We start from the raw sequence: 8,448 nt of genomic DNA, 5'->3' as shown, positions 1-8,448 counted from the left end.
GTATGTTTTTGATATCTACAGGTTAAGCACTCTAATTTTGAGAACTTTGCATGAGGCAGAATAAAGCCACTGATTTCTTAAAATTGTTAAACTCAGAATGTATATATGAAATACAAAAATTCTTCTGCAGACACATTTCACACTCATCTGCTCAACCCTTCCAAAGGAAAGGAGGAACTTATAACCAGAAAAGTAGACATTTCAGAACCTGGAGGGAAGAAGCAATAGCTCTGGCTCAATTTCAGTAAGTTTCAAACATATCATTTTGTTTCTCATGCACAGGTTTGCAAAATGCACAAAGCAAGCAAACATCAAACATGCAGGACTGGCATAGCTGAATCACTATACTGGAAACTACAGTGCAGGTAGCAGGTTGATGGCATTGCCTATGCTAATGCATGTGAATTAAATAACACTAACATTAATCTATTGTCACGAGTTTGCAGTATCAGGTCATGAGAATAACACATGCTTTCACATTTTGTACCAGGAGCTGTAACTTCACTGAAATACAAATATCTCCAGTTGGCAAGCATACATCCAAATCACTCCTAGAGAGGTGCTGGCAAGTGGCTTCTCTATGTGTAAAACTGCATTGACAAAGTGAACATTGGAGGAGGATGATCATGTGTCAGATCCTAGATCAGGTAGTTTATCTTCATATAGTCCTTCCACAGTCTCCACACAATCTCTGCACAACTAACTGTTGTGAGGGAGAGACCCTCCCAGGGACAAGTCACAACTAAAGTTTCATTTAGGTGCTCTGAGCACCCCTCCAGACTCCAGTACGCTAAGAAGAGATTGATCTTCATGTAAATCCATAGTGCTAGGCACTTGAAAGAAGTTGCACCAACCCCCTCTAACTCCCATCCTTGTCAACCCATGCCCCTGCTTTTCCTGCTGTTTCAAGAATGTACTGTTTCAAATGCGATTTCAAAAATTTCAAGCTGATATAAATTTCCATTCCTGACGTAAACTGCTCCCTCAGGCAAAGCACAAGACTGGTGAAGTCAAGTTGTTTCTGGGACTATCTGTCCAAAGGGGAACAGGAGGGATCTCTGAGTCAAAGCCCATTAACTGAATTCACCTTGAACAAGCAATATGGATTTAGAGACTGCCAGAGCAACCACTGAGTTGTCCTTTAGCTAAAATAAGAAGGGAAAAGAAATCTCAGCAACATACAAAACAGGCACTTGTCTGTGACCTGAAGAAGTAGTAGACATCTTTTCTGTGTGTGCCAGCGTAAGTATTAATAGACTCCAAGAGGCTCTTCAGTGAGATTCATGGAACTGGTTTTGAGAAAACCACAACTGAGATAAATAGATTAAAGGGAGACATCAGGCTAAGTATAAAATTATTGTTTGTGCATGTGCTCAAAAGCCATTTTAATTTCTGTTCCACAAGAGAAAGAAAAAGTGCCATCAGAATGCACAAGAGTTTGTTCCATTTAAGGATTCTGTTGTGGTTCCAAGCTTAATGTAACCAACCATATGCTACTCCTTTTTAAATATTTAACAATTAGTAGAGATAAAAGGGTCTATGAGACATCACATTGTGTTGAGATCCTAAAGTCAGAAAGGATATGTTCATTCATATCCTAGGCCTTAGAAAAGTAACTTCAGTTTGAAGGGTAGATGCCACTCCAGTAGAAGTGCTTGTAGTATAATGGAAGAGATTTCAAAACCAGTAATTTGCAGGAAGAAATGAATAGTCATGTGGACCACCAAGAAAGGTCTTATACTGCTCTTTTCAGTGAGGTTCCCTTTTATGGCAAAACCTAAAGAAAACAGAACACAGCCATTTTTTAGATTAGCATGATATAATACATTGACAACAAAAAAAACATGGACTTATCTGAGTTTAGACAGAAAAAAGGTTCCCAGAAAGTACACTAGGAAATGTAGGAAGGTGTGAAGAGGAAGGGTGAGGTGAGAAAGGAAATGCAAATAAGGCAATCTAACAAGCTTAAGTGGTTCTGATTAAAAATGCTACTTTTGTCTCAGAGGAAGAAAAGGATAAAATCAGAGGTCACAACATGGTCAAGAAAAAAAGTAAGGTGGAGGAACCTGGAAAGGATACCTTCTCCAAGGAAAAGGATTAGGATTGCATTGGACAAACATCTTCTCAGTTCTACCTTTTTAGAAAGGTTTTCTTAGAAAAAGAAGCTTAAGTAAATATTTTTTATGCTGTCTGAATGTGTACATCTGCCTGCTTGTCTAGCAACTGCCAATCCTTCCAAGGAGCATGGAATCTGGTGGCCAGTTTCAATGAAACCTGAGTAGGAAAGTGAGTCAAAGATACTGCATTCCTACAGACTAATCCATGAGGAGAGTGTATAAAGACACACCCTGTTAAGTGTCCTAAAAGTGTATGCAATGTGAGATCAGCCCTCACACACTGTATAAGTCCTGTGGGACATAAACTCAGGTCTCCTGGTCTCCTCTGGTCAGTTGGAAGTGCAGTTGGTTCCTCTGGATGCCTCACTGGAAGGATGCAGACTGGGGCAGATGGGATGGTTCCACGGTAGCATTAGGACCTGGACAAGAAGGCAGGGAGTCTTCACTGCCAGTGGAAGAGAAGGGGAAGGAAGGGAAGGGAAGGGAAGGGAAGGGAAGGGAAGGGAAGGGAAGGGAAGGGAAGGGAAGGGAAGGGAAGGGAAGGGAAGGGAAGGGAAGGGAAGGGAAGGGAAGGGAAGGGAAGGGAAGGGAAGGGAAGGGAAGGGAAGGGAAGGGAAGGGAAGGGAAGGGAAGGGAAGGGAAGGGAAGGGAAGGGAAGGGAAGGGAAGGGAAGGGAAGGGAAGGGAAGGGAAGGGAAGGGAAGGGAAGGGAAGGGAAGGGAAGGGAAGGGAAGGGAAAAGATCACCCCCACTCCTGTCCGCACCTTTTCACTCATCTCTCAGGGAAACGAATCACTTCCCCTCCGCCACTCGCCCGCTACGAGCCTTACCCTCCCCAGAGCCACCCCTCCGGGCCCGCTGTGGCCGGGGGGCGGTCAGGCTGAGGACCGAGCCGTCCACGCGGAAGATGCGCACCGCCCCCGCCGCCCCGCGCCGCCCGCAGGTGGCGCTGCTGCCATCCGCGCTTGGCCCCACCAAGCCGCCGCCGCCGCCGCCGCCGCCGCCGCGCGGGCCGGGCTAGCGCAGCCCCCCGGCGCCGGCCGCAGCCCCTGGGCCCGCCCGCGGCTGCCTCCGCGGGGCCGCGCCTCCCCCGCCCTCCCTCCCGCACCGCACCGCACCGCCTCCCTCGTTGCCACGCGCAAGCAGACACGCGCGGCGACGCCGCGACCGTCCGGTCGCCCCTCGCTCCCTCTGCGAAGCGGACCTGAGCGGAGCCCTCAGAAGCGGGTACCCCTGCGTTGAGCGGGAGGTGGGCGAACAGCATTGGGAATGGAGGCGACCGACGGCAGCCTGGGGGCCGTGTGACAGCCCGCCGCGTTCGCACACGCATACGGCAGGGAGCCGGAGCCGGAGCCGGAGCAGAGCCGGGCAGCAGAGACTTGCCCCGTCCCTCAGGGCGCCGGCATGGAGTGAGAGCAGCGTGTCGCCTCCAGGTAAGGTAGAGAGAGGTGCGCGAAGGTGCGAGATAGGGGTTTGCGTTTCAGTGCTTCTCCTCCACTACTCGCTGCCGACGCCTTCCTCCCCCCCCCAAAAAACCACCCTTCTTCAAGCCCCCCGGCAGCCACCGCGACGGTGCGGGGAGATGCGGGGTGCGTTACTTATGTAACCCGGGGGTGAGCCGTGTTAGGCTCTCTCCGCCGGGCAGGGAGCCGAGGGGGATACTCGGCAGGGGGCGGGCTGGGTCCGGGGGCCCCATTTCCAGCTGCCGTCGCGGGAGCCTTGCACGTAGGAGACCCGGGCTCCCGAGCGCAGAGGTGCCACCGCGGGCTTGGCCAGGGTCATCGCGCTGCGAGGCTCAGATGTTACCCACGGGAGGGGGTGAACAGGGAGTCCGGGGACGTCCTGACCGGCCCAAACACTCCATCCCTAGAGGCAGCGTCAAAGCCGGGGATGACTTCAATGAGGCGGGCAGAGGGGCTGTTTTGGCTGCTCCCGTCTTACTCCTCCTCTGGAGGGACAGTGGAGGGAGGCTGCACTGAGGGGAGCTGGAGTAGTGCTGGGTTGTCGCGAGCAGCAGCGAGGGGCAGTCGGGGCCAGGCCGAGTAGGCGGGGGGAGCGGGGTGGGGGCAGCTTAAATGCTGAGGATACGGTGTGGCCCCGGTGTATTCAGCCTCTGATGGGGAAAAGCAGCAGCGGGAGCAGTGGGTACAGACGGTTGCTCGTGAAGGGGGTGCCCGTCTCCTCTTGTAGGGAGGGAGAGCGAGCTCGGTATCACCATGGCGACCTGAGGGAGGAAAGAGCTAAATAAATAAATAAGTGGGAAATAACTCCCCCCTTTCCCTTCCCCCGGCTCTCTCCGCCGCCTCCCCTGCCCTGCCAGGTCCCGTCTCAAGGAGGGAAGGGGAGGCCATATATCGCAGACAAAACTTTCCTCTGAGATAAAAAGGATCGAGGAAGTGGCCGGTGAACCATGGTGGGGAGGGGGTCTCCCAGCACGGCTCAGAGAGGTTCGGCTATGGATAGCCCCGAGCCGCCATACCCGGAGTCTTTTCTCGTGCAGCATATGAAGGTTTCCTCCCGCGGGAGGAAAAAGCTACTTCAGGACGGGCTCCCTGTGTCAGCCATGCTCTTTTCACCCTGTCCTCTTCCTCTCTGTGCACCGCCAGCCCCAGGGGGGCTCGCCGCGACGGAGGAGCCGTGTTAGCTGTTACGAGCCCGTCCCGACGCAGCTTCAGAGGCACGACCAGCAGAGGTTGTTTCAGTACCATGGTCAGCGACAAAATAGAGCTCAGAGCCGTGTTCTGTGGAGGTAGTTGTTTCAGGACCATGGGCAGCTCCAGCGCGGCTGGACAGCGATTCCCAGCTGGGCCCTTAGGGTCGCGCCGCTGTCCTGGGTGGCACCAGGGGCGCCTCCAGCAGTTGTCTCCGAGTCACAAACGGTTGTTTCTGCCAGCCGGAGCCATCCTGAGCACAGCGTCGGTCCCCACGGGGTGTCGGCAGCCGTAACAAGCCTCATCTATGCCTAAACTTTCCTGAGGCAAACACATGCAGGAGCTGAAAGTCTTAACAAGTCGCATGCTTGAAACAAACTTGCTCAAGGTTGCTTCTTAGGAGTCTTTTGTAGTGGTTCTCAACAACTTGTTATGGCTAACTGGTTCCCCAGCAGGATTGTTCACGTACACAACACCCATAAAATGAGCCCTGCAGAAATGGTGAAATGTGCTCTCAACTTGTTTTCCTTAAGAAAACTTGTGGAGAAACAGCACTTAAAGAAACTGAACTCTTAACTTAGCAGGATATTGCAGGATATTCTATTGCTGAGACACACAAATTCACAGGTGGAGTTTGTGCTGGCCAGACAGACGTGATCAACAAAGTAGACAATCACTTACTGGTCAAGAAGTGTTCTCACACACTTGGTAGGCAGTTTAAAGAAATACACCAAATGGGAAAAAAAAACAAAACAAACAAACAAAAAAAACCAACTATTTGAGTTTGTAATGATTCACAAAGAAAAAAGATATATTTGTTACCCTGATAAGTTGCAAATTGTTGGTTTCATTTTGCTTTACATATACAATACTAGTAGTTGCACGTGCAATTAGTGCTTCAGACTAGGAAAAATATTCTAGAATAGCAAGCAGCATAATGAATAATATTTACTGGGAATGACAGAGATGGATTAGTCACTTCTGTGCTGTTTACAGTGTCAGGATATTCTTTTTTTTTTTTTCATTAAACAATTAAGATTTATTAAATCCTTCCTTGGTTCTGGTGGCCAGTAAACTATAGATACACAAAGAGTTATTGAGTTTGAAACTAAATCCCCAGGTTATGCTTTAAATATAATCAGGTTTTCAGTTCATATCAGCTACTCAGTTCCTTCATTGCTATAAATTTTCCATTTCAAATAAATCCTGAAACAGTCACATGGATGAATCCTACCCATGCATAGGAGTTAGTTGGACTCTGTGCTCATGTAAATTTATCTCCAGGAATCATAAGTTGAACTAAAATCTTTTTAATGGTAGATCCACATTTCACCCAGGCTACACTGTGGGACAAGTTATGTGAAGTAATGAGTTAAACCTTTATGGAAATAGAGATCTGAATTTCTTAAAAACAAGCCTAACATTTTCAGGCCCATCTCACAGGGAATATGAAAATAAGGACTGAATGTTAGTATGGACTTGGGAACTCATTTCTTTGCTGTGAGAAAAATAGAAAGTAGTAATAGATTACAACTCTCCAGAGCAGTTACTAGATCATTTATTATACTTGAAGCTATTGATTTTGTTATGTAAGGCAATACTACTGCAGTGTCAGAATAGTTTTAACAGATAATTACGAAATGATTTTACCTTGTAAGCAGCAGAAGAAAATAATAATAATAATAATAATAATAATTGGGAAATCAACAGAAAATACCAGAAACACAACCCCAGTTAGTTCAGTAAATGACAGGATTCTTAGCAGAATGTTTGCCAGTGCTTTTACACTGAATTCAGTATAGGATTCTCAAGATATGCAGTTTCACTGCAGAAGATACTGCTTCTTTTCTACAGATTTTTATATTCATTTTATTGAAACATGGTGAGAAATAGTATTTCATTTATATTTTCATAAAATATCTATCATGATGTATTTATTCAAATATTTCATATATATGAATTCTATGTTATACTTCCTTTCGCCTATAGAATACCAATAACACTGGGCAATATTAATGTAAAATTACTGTGTTTGTCATTACATCCTTATGCTATTTGCAAATATACAAATAGACTTTTGTTCAGGGATGTATTTATATGGGTCTATAAAATTAAGAAGTAAAAGATTAATATAACTCAAACAAATTAAACTATGCCCTGGGTAATAGCGCTTTAAGCTTTGCAGAGCACACATATCTCAATTATACATACATATATATATATGTTTCACTGTTAATAAAAGCATGAGAGCACTTTTTAGTATTTTCATCATCTGCTTGCTATGGAATGTTGCTTTTTAATTGGGAAACCTAGAGATGGTTTCAGATAATGTGTTTGTTACATTTATGTGGATGCACTGTTTTTAGTGGTGGAAGGTTTTGATGCTAAAAAAAGTATTTCTAGCATATTATGCATCAGTATTTAAATATGGATTATATAGAGGCTGACACATCTAATACAATGAAAGCTAAATTTACTGGCCCATAAATTCAATGTCAGTGTTCTAATCTCATTCCTCCTTGACAGAGATTTCCTGGGAGAGGCTTGATGTTTTTTAAACTGTGCATCAGATACATTACTAGAATTATATTAATATTTGAAATACACTTATATTACATTTGTTACAAACAGCTGAAATAGGAGGTTACTAATTCCACTTTTTCAAATACTGATGCAATCTTTAGTCATATGTAAGGATGATGACCACTGTAGAAGCTGGAGGTCTTCTGATTGAGCCTTATGGCAGTATTGTGGAGGGTATGTCAAAAGGATATCCCAATCTAATTCAGTATACAGCAGGAGGTAAATGGGAGCAGTTATGTCCATGCAAGGGCCTGGAGGAAGAAAAAACACAGAAGTCACATGCAGAAACTGAAAATTTTTAGTACTTACTCACAATAGTATGTCAACTGCAAAGGCACTGTGCTGCAGATATAAATCATATTCATAAAGAGGTTCGAAGTGCCATCCTCATTTTACTCATCACTGTCTAGGATATCATGCAGTGCCAAGACAACTTAACAACCAAGTAAATATAAGTTGTTTACATTTTAAAGGCATGTTGAAATGGATTTTAGCTAGATAGTGACATGCATTCTATGCACATTGCTTACATGTATAGCCAGCAGAACATCCTGCCTTCAGATACAGGACAAAAAAAAAAAGAGTAAATTTTAAAATTATTAAATGACATGCAACTTCTCCCAGCAATATGTGTGAATGGGCTCTCAGAGCCACACAATAATCAGTAAAATCAGTGAAGATCGGCATGAATACAATAACTGCAAGCAGTCTTTACTGTAGAAACCCCGGTTAATGACAGAGGTTGCAAGAGAGTCTCTAAAATAAAGACATCATACGTTTTCTCTGAGTATGAGTCAATAAAATCATAAATCAAAATAACAATAACAATCATATTAATAATTTTTTAAAAAAGAACTAAAAGGCGGGGGAAAAAAAGCACAAAAACATAAAAGCATTGATTCCCTGCTTCTATTGTCAGTTATCACTTCAAGTCAGCCATTAATGATACCTGGGTATGTGATGTAGTATTATATACCCAGTAGAAGAATCATGCTATTAATGTAGCTCTAATTTTTAAAAAATGCTTAGAAATGCTCTCAGAAAATACTTTATTTTTCTTTAATACAACAGTATGTGTCAAATTAGTATTAGAAAACA

The 8,448-nt window shown here is 45.0% G+C and overlaps 1 protein-coding gene and 1 long non-coding RNA gene across 3 annotated transcripts in view; one reads left to right on the top strand and one right to left on the bottom strand.

Annotated features, from left to right (window-relative positions):
- Positions 1 to 245: 245 nt before the first annotated feature.
- LOC146762599 (uncharacterized) lies at positions 246 to 2,536 on the bottom strand. The gene is made up of 2 exons (XR_014939557.1): positions 2,348 to 2,536; positions 246 to 1,777 (listed from the first exon to the last, which is right to left on the bottom strand). It is a non-coding gene; the product is annotated as an uncharacterized LOC146762599 (long non-coding RNA).
- Positions 2,537 to 3,244: 708 nt separating this feature from the next.
- KCNJ6 (potassium inwardly rectifying channel subfamily J member 6) overlaps positions 3,245 to 8,448 on the top strand; it is a 152,749-nt gene continuing 147,545 nt past the window's right edge. For both annotated transcript variants that reach the window (XM_015882487.3, XM_015882478.3), the window contains exon 1: positions 3,245 to 3,549. The gene's annotated coding sequence lies outside the window, so the exon portion shown is untranslated. The remainder of the gene's footprint in view (positions 3,550 to 8,448) is intronic.

The sequence above is a fragment of the Coturnix japonica genome, chromosome 1 (genome assembly GCF_054131305.1).
Source record: "Coturnix japonica strain WE chromosome 1, WE-NBRP24, whole genome shotgun sequence".
Taxonomy (NCBI): Eukaryota; Metazoa; Chordata; class Aves; order Galliformes; family Phasianidae; genus Coturnix; species Coturnix japonica.
This window is presented reverse-complemented; position numbering and strand designations above follow the sequence as displayed.